Source organism: Asparagus officinalis, chromosome 2 (assembly GCF_001876935.1).
Source record: "Asparagus officinalis chromosome 2, Aspof.V1, whole genome shotgun sequence".
Taxonomy (NCBI): domain Eukaryota; kingdom Viridiplantae; phylum Streptophyta; class Magnoliopsida; order Asparagales; family Asparagaceae; genus Asparagus; species Asparagus officinalis.
Window position 1 is genome coordinate 65,018,680 of NC_033795.1, and position 14,507 is coordinate 65,033,186.

The window sequence follows — 14,507 nt, forward strand, 5'->3', positions numbered from 1 at the left end:
ACTTTCAGACTAATCCGCTATACTTTCATAGTATCACGCTAAACTTTTAGAATAATCCGTTATACTTTCATAATATCATGCTATACTTTTATAATATCACAATGTACTTCTATAATAACACTTTATACCTTCATAATAACACTGTTATACTTTCACAATATCACGCTATACTTTCATATTATCACACTATACTTTAATAATATCACGCTATTTTCAGAATAACCTGCTATACTTTCATAATATCATGCCATACTTTCATAGTATCACACTATACTTTCATAATAACCCATTATACTTACATATTACCACGCTATACTTGCTGTACTTTCATGACATCACGTTATACTTTCATATTATCATGTTATACTTTTATAATAACCCACTATACTTTCATAATATCATGTTATACTTTCAGAATAACCCCCTATACTTTCACAATATCATGTTATAATTTCATAATATCACGCTATATTTTTAGAATAACCCGCTATATTTTCCTAATCATATTATCACATTATACTTTCATAATAACCCGCAATACTTTCATATTATCACGCTATACTTTCTTAATATCATGATATACTTTCATATTATCACACTATACTTTCATAATAACCCACTATATTTTCATATCATCACGCAATACTTGCTATACTTTCATAATACCACGCTATACTTTTAGAATAACCTACTACACTTTCATAAATTCATACTATACTTTTAAAATAGCCTGCTATACTTTCATAATAACATGCTATACTTTTATAATATCACGCTACACTTTTAGAATAACCCCCTATGCTTTCATAATATCACACTACACTTTTATAATATCACACTATACTTTCATAAGGGACCACAATCATATTCAATACCATTGTCGACAAAAATACATCGATTACTATAAAATACATCCAAGACCACAAAATACATAAGAGAACACAAAGATTTCACCACATCTAAAACCATTATCCACACAAAATACGTCGATTACTATAAAATACATCCAAGATCACAAATGTACATCAAGCATGACATTATGCATAAGGATATAAAATAAAAAATGTATACCCGCCAAAAGTCAGTAGCATTGTCTATACAAAATACATCGAAAATCACAAAATAAACGCTACACTTTCAATGTTGCTCCCGATTCAAATGCTCTCTCTTCAGATAGAAATAGGGCTACAACACGAGCTCTATGTCTCACGTAATTCTTTTGGTCTATTGAAATCGATTGACTGGAGGCAAGGCTGAACATGCATGCCTTCAAGAACACCCCAGAATCTAAGCTACTGCAAGTACAAAATGTAAAAGCCTAATAAAAAAATTATGCTAAACGTTCCTACTTTTTGGTGAGACACAAAAGTGAGTGCATTTGAAAGAAATTGAGACTTGTTTAGAAAATCCTCCCTCAATGGTGTTATATTCCTTTTTTATGTGTATGTGCATGTACATGAAATATAGTCCTTTAGATGTTATACCTATTCACAAAATTAAAAGTTTTTCATAGTAGAAACACAAAAAGGTAGAAAAGTGTCTAGGTTTCATTGTTGATAGACCCCTTGTACTATCGCCCAATTGCATATTGACCCCATGGAGTTCTATTGTTGTAGATAGATCCCTTGAGAGTCTTTTTTTTTTAACTCTTTACATTCAGGAGGCCTATTTGTCTAAAGAAAATTTTCTCTTTTCTGAGTATAAGAGTCAAAATTTTCGCTTAGGGGTCTATTCGCAACAATAGAACTATGGGGGGTCTATCCGTGATTGTGCAATATCAAAGGAGGTCTATCCGTAATTAACCCAAGTTTTTATATATCTCACATATTTGTTATCAGCTGTTGGTCTCCACATGATATCTGTAATAAAACGCATAGCTATAGTCTTCCTTTTACTTCAAAAGAAAAGGTTCAAAAGGATGGCAAAAGTAAAACTAAAAACCAACCGTGCATGAAGCAAGCATTGAGAAATCCTACAGTACCTTATATGGTTATCACATGTAGCAGATAACAACAAACTTCTCCTAGGACCAACAGCGTCATAGAAATACTATGTCAGCACAAAGAATTGGCAGAGAAGTAGACAGTCTTTTTGGTGACAAAACTCATTACATAGAAAACATCTAATATCTTATGTTAGTATGAAATAAGAGTCTGTTGCAGCAATACGTACCTTTACTTTGTTCTGAGCTGCTTCCATTGAGGGTGGTTCTTTATAAGGACTAAGAAATTGCTTGTTCACAGAACTGCAAGGAAAAAAACATAGTGGTTAAATCTATAATGAAAATTTATCAAACAAACAAAATGATACAGCAAAATGAATTATTCTTACTTACAAACCATCAAGGTCACAATGTGGAGATCTTTTAATGCCAAAAGGCCCTTATCCTTCTTTGGCCACTGATTGAAAACCTCGTTACATATTCTTCGCACTTGCCACTTCCCTATAAGAGGCAGGAACTATATTATAGTGATGTAGTGATGGAAAAGGCTTGTAAATGCATTCTCATATCAGAACTTAGCATCATGCAGGCCTAAGCGTAGTCATGCAATAAATCATTTTCCTTAATACAATAAACAGTACTGCTAAGAGAAATTTTAGAAGAGTCTATCCTTTCCACTGCAGCCATTCACCCCACGCTGTTGTTGCTGAGATTCTAAAAGTTTTATTGACCTTCCAGAGTGATACATTGTTATGTTTCATTATATATGTACAATCATGTCTCAGTGGAAACATCAATAATGTAGTCATCATGTGGTTAATAGTGTAGTCATCATTGCATTGTGATTACGGATTTAGACATTTGTTTCTGAGCATATACTTCACTAATAGGCAAACATTATATCTTTTCTGTTTGCTGTGATGTAAGTTTCCAGCTTAGTTTGATTCCTTTAAATTGCTTCAGACCTGCAGGTTCCTTTGGAAGGTTTTAGCACACGTCAAGGAATATCTGGCTCACAAAGGTTTCAAATCCATAAAGCCTATGAAAGCTCTGATTACCTTCCTTCAGCTCATACTTGGTAATTCCATGTCTGAAGTATGTCCTACTTAAGCTTCCATAAAAGTGATGGAAAGCCATTATATGATTCATGAACATGGATCTCAGATGCAACTAGCTAGGTTCTAGTTTGTCAAATAATATACCCCATGTCTACGAATACTGCAATTCATCTTTTTGGGAGAAACCTATAGATGGACTTATGTACAACATGTTGGATAGATGGTTCCTAATATATTTCCTAATTTGTTTTGGTAACAGGTTATTAGGATTCCTAATTTGTTTTGGTAATATGATTCTAAATTTGTTTTGGTAATAGGTTATTAGGATTCTTAATTTGTTTTGTTTTTTGTTTTAGAATTTCTAGTATGTTTTCAGTTTTAGGATTTCTATATATATGAAATGATTGGAAGAGAGAATGAGCAGCGAAGGGGATATTTGGAACACAAAAAAGAGGTATTTTCTGATCAATTAGTTAGGGTTTTTGTTGGCCTTCTTGTTTTGATGATGATTTACAAACAATTTACTACTAATGTTGTTTGTCTAGTGTTTGTGTATTCCTATGTATTGTAGACAAACAACGTAGTTGGAGGATGGATGGAATTGCGCTTCAACGATGATATCCAAAGGAGGTTGGTGGAATGTCGGTGAAGCCTTGCAATTCAAAGTTCAAGATCCAAGTTCAAGCTTTATCCGCAACGTGTACCAAGTCAAGCTAAATTGAAGATCAAGATTGCTTGGGTAATGTAGTTTAGGATTTATATTATGTGTGTTAAGTACGTTAAGCTCAATATCTATACACACACATTATATTGGTTTTCATATATATATATATAGTGATATATATATATAAGGTTTCAAAATGTTGTTTAAGTCAAAATATCAAAATATCAATTTTCAGGTTTTCATGTTTTGGACTATTTTGTAAAATGATGATATTTTTCATTTGGGAAGTCCTTTTTCGAAACCAGTCATTGTAGCATGTTTATTATCATGTCTACAATCATTTCCCAAAGTTTTACATTTTTTGGAATTTATTTAATATTTTTAAACAGCGTTTTAAAACCAGATATACAGTTTTTTGAGTATCAGTATTCGGTCGGTCGACCGAACCTGAGGTCAAAAGTTCTCTGGGCGACAGAAGCCTGTCGGTCGACCGGTCCGGTCGACCGATGAAAATTTTCGGTCGACCGACGAATTTTCCGGTCGACCGACGAGTGTTCTTCAGCTTCCAACGGCTAGTTTTTTTGACCGTTGCCTTGGGGCTGTTTTGTCTTTTGCTCTGGTTTGTTGGCTGAGTTGTGAGAGGGTATAAATACCCCATTGTCTTCAACTCTCAAGCAACCAAGAAATATTTTAAAAGGAAAAGAAAAGTTTAAGCAAGGGTTTAGGGTTTTACTGTTTGTTTTGAGTTTGGGTTTCTGTTTACAAAGGAGGAAGTTTTCACTGCAGATTGAGGGATTCATTCTCAATCCCCTCATCCTCTTCTTTGTGTTCTTAGAGAAGTTTTCTAACTCCTTTCTCTAGCAAATTTCATTATTGATTTTCATATTCTTATTATTGCTAGTTTGTTAATTGAGTTAGATTTTATTTTACTCATTGTTACACACACCCACATTGAGCTTATAGTATTTGCATACATAGTATATGTGTTCTCATCTATTGTAGAGAACAAATTTATATTTGTTACATTGTGAGTGTTGTAAGGTTTTCGGTGAGCTAGAAACCGAGTGTGTAGTGAGGTTTTCGGTGAGCTAGAAACCGAGTGTGAGGAGTGACGTTGATCGGTGAGCGTTGAAAACCGATACTGTGAGGTGTAAACGTTATTCGGGTGAACGTAGAAAACCCGGTTGATAGTGGATTTCTCCCCGGGAGTGGGGAGCGGAGACGTAGGACGGAAGGTCCGAACTCCGTGATCATATCTTGTGTTTGAGTGTGCTTTGGCGTTTATTTATACTTGTGTTTATAATTCTTGTTGCCATTGTCATTAGCTCATCATTTATATGATCCACTATCTAGTTCATATTGTTTACCCTTGTGTTAGTTTATATATCCTTGCATATATATTTCATCATATAGGATATATCTTATTGTTCATATTACTTATCCTAGCTCATATATCTTGTGTTTAGATTGTTTACCCTTGAGTTTATATATCCTTGCTCATATACTCATATATATTTCATCATATAGGATATATCACTTTGTGTATATTGCTTATTCTTGCTTATAACTATTGTATATCTATCTTGCAAGAATATAACTTGTTAATTAGTTTTTAATTGGCATTTAATCGGATTAGATTAGCATAAGACCCTAATCACCCCCCCTCTAGGGTCTAACAATTGGTATCAGAGCTTGGTGCTCTTTGATTTAAGGTCTAATCGCCTTGAGTTAAAGATCCAAGTTATCTTTTTGTGCTAATCTTGTTTTGATTGCATTTGTATCTTGCTTGCATATTTTTACAAATTATGGATATGAATGATGCATCTTGTTTAGGCTATGATTCTAGTATTGCTCCTAAATTCAATGCTTTCCCTTATGCTCAATGGTGTTTTAGATTCAAAATATTTGTTCAATCTAAAAATATCGATTTATGGGAAATCATTGATTGTGCTTATATTGTGCCCACGTTGGAGAAATCCAAGTGGAGCAAACATGATAAAAAGATGTTTATTATGAACAAGCTTATGTTAGAATTTTTATTAAATGCATTTGATTCATTTATGTCTAACAAGCTTGATTCTTTTGATAGTGCTTACACCTTATGGAAATTTATTGAAGCACATCAAGGGGACTTGGAGGCGATCCAACAAGCTTTGGCGGATCCGGCTTCAAGTTCATGTGGAGCGTCATGCACACGTGCACTAGGCGATAGCCCTAGTGAGGTTTGCGAGTTCGAAACCATAAATGATTTATCTAGTGATGAACTTGCGTGTGCTAGTGAAAAATTATTGCATGCCTTTAACAAATTGCAAAATGATTTCATTAATTTACAAAGCAAGCATGTAGAACTTATATCCGATCATGAGAAGCTAGCTTCCAATTTTGATATCATTTCCAAAGAAAATGTTGCTCTTAAAGAAAGTAATGATATGTTAAAATTGGAAAATGAGAAATTATCATCATCCATTTCTAGCTTATCTCATGCTAAGATTGATGCCATGTTAGAAGTAGAGAACATAAAAAATAATACAGCTTCTTTTATAAATAATTATTTATGTTCTACTTCTAAAAATGCATATGTGCCTAAAAATGAAGATTTGAATCTTATGAAAAATAGTATTTCATCTTTAGATTCAACTTTGAAAATATGCATTAATAATCATAAGAGGCTTATGGACATGTGTGCCAAGACTAAATCAAAATCATCTACTCATTATGCACACATGTATAGCAAAACTTATAAGTGTTCTATTTGCGGCCGTCAAGGTCATTTAGCTAAGTTTTGTTATGATGCACACAAACTTAAGAATTCTAATGCTCCTTGTGCATCTCATGTAGCTTCTTCATCACTTACACATTCACATGCTCATTCTCACAAAGTTCATCATAAGCATGCTAGTGTGTTCAAGTGTAATTATTGTGGTCGTTTTGGCCATTTGGCAAAATTTTGCTATGATTTGAAAAAGACTTCACTTTTGCCAAATGATTTTAAAAGACCACAAAAGTTTAAATGTGATGTTTGTGGTAGAATTGGACATCTTGCTAAATTTTGTTTTGATTTGCAAAATGCTTCAAATTTGCAATTTGCTCCAAAAAGACCACCTTTGTTTAATGATGTTTCTCATTTGCAAAATAATTTTAAAAGAAAATCTTTATTTGCAAATGATTCCCGTGCACGAGCTAATGGTCCACAAAAACAAATGGATCTCTTTCATTGCACAAATTGCAATCGGAAGGGTCATTTGAATGAATATTGTTTTGACCATGTTAGTGCACCATATGTGCCTAAGAGGGTTCATAACCCTAAGGCTTTGAGCTTTAATGATAGGGGTCATGTCCCTAAATCTTTTGGTACCAAGAGTTCTTGGGTACCAAAACAAATTTCATTTTTAAACCAAGATTTTTAGTGTTCTTATTTCTTCTTTTCTTGGTTTTGAAAATTTTGTCTTAAAATCTTTTTGTTATGAAAACAAATTTTCTTTGATCAAATCTTTTTTGTTTTCATGATTATTGATCTTATTTTGATGAGAGGTTTTGTACTTATATAACCCTCCGGATTTATTGGGTGTTTATTCCCAAATCATGTTTACCGGGTGCTAAACATATTTATATGGGTTGTTACTAGCTCAAGAGCTAGATATAATTGCCTCTCTTGATTTTTGAATCAATGATGATTTGATTTTATGTTTTTGGATTTAAACTTTGATTTCATAAAATCTATTTCATACATCGGTTTTTATGTTCTCATTATCGTTTTGTATGTGAGTTGTTTTTTAGCATCTATGCTTACTCACATATGTTTGCCTTAATCCTCATTTCATATTTTCTATATGGCATTTTGATAGGGGGAGCAATCCCTATATTTGTTTTATACTCACTCATGCTCATATGTAGGGGGAGCTTTCGCTCTCTTATTCTTTTTGTCCCCTTTTTGATGTTGTCAAAGGGGGAGAAATATTGTGAGTATATGTATATTCTTTCTTGTTTATATGCATGTGAATTGTAATTTATATATGTATATTCTTTCTTGTTTATATGCATGTGAATTGTAATTTATATATTCATTTCTTTTCATGCATATATCCTTTTTGTAAATTGTTTGTCATCATCAAAAAGGGGGAGATTGTTGGCCTTCTTGTTTTGATGATGATTTACAAACAATTTACTACTAATGTTGTTTGTCTAGTGTTTGTGCATTCCTATGTATTGTAGACAAACAACGTAGTTGGAGGATGGATGGAATTGCGCTTCAACGATGATATCCAAAGGAGGTTGGTGGAATGTCGGTGAAGCCTTGCAATTCAAAGTTCAAGATCCAAGTTCAAGCTTCATCCGCAACGTGTACCAAGTCAAGCTAAATTGAAGATCAAGATTGCTTGGGTAATGTAGTTTAGGATTTATATTATGTGTGTTAAGTACGTTAAGCTCAATATCTATACACACACATTATATTGGTTTTCATATATATATATATATAGTGATATGTTTTTGGGTTTATAGTTTTCGGGCTTATATATGAAACAAATGCATAGAATTGGAAAATACTATTTTGTTTCATGCTTATATGTATATATATATGATTTCATCTTTAACGAGCTTATATTTAATGAAATCATATTTAGTGTTTTGAATATATTGCATAGAATATGCAATTTTATGAAAATATTGTATTTCTAGGTTATAGACTTCATAACAACATGTTATATCTTTTATCAAGTCTATACAATCATTTCATAAGGTTTCAAAATGTTGTTTAAGTCAAAATATCAAAATATCAATTTTCAGGTTTTCATGTTTTGGACTATTTTGTAAAATGATGATATTTTTCATTTGGGAAGTCCTTTTTCGAAACCAGTCATTGTAGCATGTTTATTATCATGTCTACAATCATTCCCCAAAGTTTTACATTTTTTGGAATTTATTTGATATTTTTAAACAGCGTTTTAAAATCAGCAAAACAATTTTTGAATATGTCAGATTTCGGTCGACCGCACCGGTCGACCGAACCTGAGGTCAAAAGTTCACTGGGCGACAGAAAGCCTGTCGGTCGACCGGTCCGGTCGACCGATGAAAATTTCGGTCGACCGACGAATTTTCCGGTCGACCGACGAGTGATTTTTCTGCTTCCAACGGCTAGTTTTTTGACCGTTGCCTTGGGGTTGTGTTTTGTCTTTTGCTCAGGTTTTTGGCTGAGTTCTTGGGAGGTTATATATACCCCCATTGCACTCTTTTCTAATAACCCAGAGAATGTTTTAAAATAGTTTAACAAGGGTTTAAACTTGTTTACTGCAGATTGAGGGATTCATTCTCAATCCCCTCATCCTCTTCTTTGTGTTCTTAGAGAAGTTTTCTAACTCCTTTCTCTAGCAATTTCATTATTGATTTTTATATTCTTATCATTGCTAGTTTGCTATTTGAGTTAGATTTCATGTTACTCATTGTTACACACACCCACATTGAGCTTTTAGTATTTACATACATAATATAGTTGGGTGGTGAGAGATTGTAACTTTGAGTTGTGCTTTCATTGTGTTCTCATCCATAGTTGAGAATAATCAATTATTGTATTGAGCCTAATTGTGAGGATTCACTTGTAATACACTTGGTGTGTAGTGAGGTTTTCGGTGAGCTAGAAACCGAGTGTGTAGTGAGGTTTTCGGTGAGCTAGAAACCGAGTGTGAGGAGTGACGTTGATCGGTGAGCGTTAAAAACCGACACTGTGAGGTGTAAACGTTGTTCGGGTGAACGTAGAAAACCCGGTTGATAGTGGATTTCTCCCCGGGAGTGGGGAGCGGAGACGTAGGACGGAAGGTCCGAACTCCGTGATCACTTGATTGTGTTTGAGTGTGCTTTGGCGTTCACTTTTATTTACGTTCATATCTTATATCGCCATTGTGCATTGCTCATTACTATATCATCCACTATCTTGTTTAGATTATCTACCCTTGTGTTGTTTATATATCCTTGCACATACATTGCCTATATCTCATTATTAGGATATATCTTATTGTTCATATTGCTTATCCTAACACATATATCTTGTTATAGTTCATACTTGCTAGGATAACTTATTAATTAGTTTTTATTGGCATTTAATCGGATTAGATTAGCATAAGACCCTAATCACCCCCCCCCCTCTAGGGTCTAACAGTTTTGTTTAGAGAAAATTAGAGCTTTGTTGGTGAGATTAATTGGTAAGTTTGTGTGATTTTGTAATCTCAATTTGTACTATTCTTCTCTATTAGTAAAAACCCCATCCCTTCTTGCCCCGTGGACGTAGGCAACTTACCGAACTACGTTAAAATTGATTGTTTGAGTGTGTGTCGTTATTTTACATTGTTTGGACTTCTTTTGGCATTTGTTTGATTTGGTCTCTCGAAGCACATCGGTTTGGTTTTGGCTTTCGCCACTCACAACAAGTGATATCTGAGCTTGGACTACGCTTGGGCTAATTGGAAGAGTAGATCACTTTGGAAGTTCGTTCAGGACTTCAGTTGGTGATAAAGGTGAAACTTTTCCTATTTGTGGATCTTATTTCCGTCGTGCGGGGTGAGATCTTTCGGAGGCTCTTGTTAGGGTTTCAATTGGAGGTAAAAATCTCTCATTTATCACTATTCTTCGTTTGTTCTGCATTGGTTTCTTGGTACTTTGAGATAGATGACCGAGAAAGAAGGAGTTGAGGCTGGGATATTGGTTTGTTGAGGAGTGATTTGACCTGTGGATTAAAGTCCTTTGAGCATATTGGTATGAGCAAGAAGACCAAGGTGGAGTTTGGCATTTCTATCCATCGATCGAGGGGTCTTTTAGATGGTGTTCATTCAGATATTTAGAGGCCTTCCAAGGAGGCATCGTTGGGAGGTAATAGGTATTTGGTTTTTCCAGTTGGGAACTATTCTAGGCATTGGTGAGTTGTAACCAAGTCCCATTGGTTTGAAGTCCTAGAAGTCAATAACAGATGGAGGAAGTGTGTTGGCAGAAAGGTAACTTGTCGTTTTATTTTTGGTAGGAGTTTTTTCTTGCATTTGTGCTGAGCTCACGGCAGTTTGAGACACTTCATTAAAGAGGAGACATTAGGGCGATGAGATGAGATAACAGTTTTGATGGATCACTCCTTACTAGAGGAGGATCGATGTTTGTTGTCAAGCATTGGATTGTAGAGGAGTTTTGGAGCTTTGACATATTTGGGTCATTTTAGTCATAGGTTACCAACTGTTGCGTTTGAAGTTATTGGATCTGGTGGAGATGCTTTAGATTTTGGGTTGCGTTAGATATTTGGTTGCCCAGTATTTGGTCACATCGAGGATACGAGATTTGATCTGGTTGTACATTTAGAATTCAGAGGCTCATTTGGTTATCAGTTGGAAGACTCTGATTTTGTTCTGAGCAGGTATGTTACAATTAACTCTCGACAAATAGAGAGTGTTGATCAGATTATTAGGATATCATAGCGGGTGGAGGATGATATTACTCCACGTTGGGTGGAGGATGATATTACTCCACATTGGGTGAAGATTACTCCAGATCATACTGTATCGTTAGGATTCCAGTTAAGGTGACACAGTTTGAGGATCATTTGGATTTGGATGCAGATGATGAGTTGGTTGATTCGAGTACAGCTGGTGGACATAGTTTGGATTTGGATATGGCGGTTGATTCACCTCAGGTGGAGGTGTTTAGTTTGTTTCACTTTAGGGCCATTGGCAGAGCTATCAGTTGCAGATTTGTTAGTGAAGAGTTGAGAACTCTTCTATTGGATTGAGGGTCTTTAAAGGTCATTTGGTGAACTACGTGAATGATTGATTCCTTAGGCAAGAGGATACGTAGGCAGTCATTTATAATACAGCCGATTTGGTGAGTTGATACTGACATTTGGAGTTTATTCGTATTCTCGTTTGGGTTATCGACTTGTTGTGGATTGAAATTGTTGTCATGGATTTATTCCACTTCATACTGGACGCAACAAGTGAGACGTATGGTTGGTATTGATGTCGGCTCAGTTTTGGGAAAACTTCGCCAATGTGGAAAATTGTTGGATAGCAGGTTCCTAATATGTTTCTTAATTTATTTTGATAACAGGTTATTAGGATTCCTAATCTGTTTTGGTAACATGATTTCAAATCTGTTTTGGTAACAGGTTATTAGGATTTCTAATCTGTTTTGTTTTTTATTTTAGAATTCCTAGCATGTTTTTGGTTTTAGGATTTCTATATATATAGAATGATTGGAAAAGAGAATTGAGTAGCGAAGGGGATATTTGGAGAATAGAGTAGAGGTATTTTCTGAGATATTGGTTAGGGTTTTGTTTGGAGAAAATTAGAGCTTTGTTGGTGAGATTAATTAGTGAGTTTGTGTGATTTTGTAATCTCAGTTTGTACTCTTCTTCTTTATTAGTGAAAACTCTATCCCCTTCTTGCCCCATGGACGTAGGCAACTTGTCGAACCATGTTAAAATTGGTTGTTTGAGTTTGTGCTGTTATTTTGCATTGTTTGGCCTTCTCTCGGCGTTTATTTGATTTGGTCTCTCGAAGCACATCGGTTTGGTTTTGGCTTCCACCGCGCATAACACAACACCATATAGAGCAAACACCTCGACGCTGTACATATTCTATAGAATGAGAATAGGTAAAAACCAAAGAGAGAGATGAAGAGCTTCCATCTAACTAGATCTACTGTCATCTATCAATATTTAACTCAACCCCAACTGCTTAACTCTTGCAAAGAAAAATATTTACCAAAATCTCTCGGTCTTCTGTGTTAAATTCAGATAAAAAAATGTTCAGGGCCGCAGTTGGGCGTTGAACTAAAAGAAGTTGTCTTCCCTGCTCAATTCTGAAGGGCAAAAAATATATATCGCAACTATCCAAGACAAATTCATACACCTAAAAATTCTATCAAAATGAAAGTAGCTTCTTGCTCATAAATTTCCTCAAAGTTGTCTTCCAAACTTATTTGTAATCCAGATACCTAAAAATTCCAAAAATCAATAACTCCATATATCCCTAAAACCCCTTACTGTCTTTTGATAAACAACGAATTCACAAATTAAGAAAGGAGGTGCAAAATTACAGATATTCTTCTCATAAGGAAATTTTGTTGTTAATTAAAAAGGGAAAATATATCTAAAATTACCTTGATAGATGGGTTTTCGCTTTTACAGAGAGACACAAAAAAGGGAGACAGATCATTGTCACTATACAAAGAGGCGGCAACGGCCATGCAATGTGATGGAGAATGAGACAGGCGTGAGTGAGCAGGATGCTGGAGTTTTGGGGCCCGGCAGCGTTGCAGCTTGAGTTGATGACCGTAGTGTCAGCAATAGCGGTGGTGGTGGCGTGAAGAAGAGAACGAAGAAGTCAAGGCTCAAAATAGGACTCAGATTTTCGCCCAAATTGACCTAATGCTAGAGAAATTGAAAGAGGAGAGAAGAAGATATTCGAGAGGGCAATTGTGTGGTCAAGAAAGATTGGAGAAAGAGCGGAGACAGGATAGAGACAGTTCTTTGTTTTCTTCAGTTCTATGTGTTGAGCGTTGCGGAAGCCAAACAACCAAACCAACGTACTACGAGAAATCAAATCAAACGAACATCGAGAGAAGGCCAAACGAATCGAATCAATACCACAAGCACAAACAACCAATTTTAACATGGTTTGGCAAGTTGTCTATGTCCACGGGGAAAGAATGAGATAAGATTTTTCACTAAGGGGGGTTATTCATTGGTGTAATTTGGGGGATAATGGGATAATTTTTGGAACATCACTTTTTGGTATTATTCATTGGGATAATTGAAACTGGAGTCAACTTTGTGATGTTATTGGTTTGTTGGGGTAATTGGGGGACAAATACTCCATTTTCCCCTAAATTACACCAACTATATAAAGATCCCCTCCATCTCTTCCTCATAATTACCCAAATTTACCCCATCCTCTATATTAGAATAATGTTGATCCACTTTGAAGGCAATTGGGATAATTTTAAAATATTTTTGTATTACTTAACTGATACATGCTAATTATATTATAAACATATGATATGATATATAAAATATAACATATATTAATATTTTAATAACATAATTTAATAACATAATTTAATAACATATATTAATAATATTATATAATAGTAATTATAGTATAATGTATTTATTATAATATTATATAATATTTTAATAACATATATTATTATATAATATATTATTATATAATTAATTTATAAAATATTAATATAGTTATTATATATATGACATACTATTATAATATAATATAATAATTACTAATATTAGTAAAATATTATGATATAATATAATATAATACTATAGTTTGAAATAATATAATATATTATACTATAACATGATACCTATTAATATATATTATTATAATTATCATGTTATATATATATATTATTTTAATTTTAATATAATATTTTAAAAAATATTACATTGAATAAAGTAAAATATTATAATATTTTATAAAGTACATTATATCCTATGATACAATATTATAATATATTAAATTAAATAATATATTATTAAAATATTATATTAAATATATTATTCATATATTATATCAATTATTATATAATGTAGCATACTAATATAATGTTAATTAGTAATTATTGTATAACATATTATATTTTTGTATAAAGAAAATAATGTATTATATTAAATATTATATTATTAAAATATTATATTAAATATATTGATATTATATTATATTAATTATTATATATAGTATAGCATGCTAATATAATATAATACAATACAATATAATAATTAATAATAGTAATTTGTAAGTATAGTACAATATATTATATTTTAATATAAAGTAAAATAATATTTATATTATAA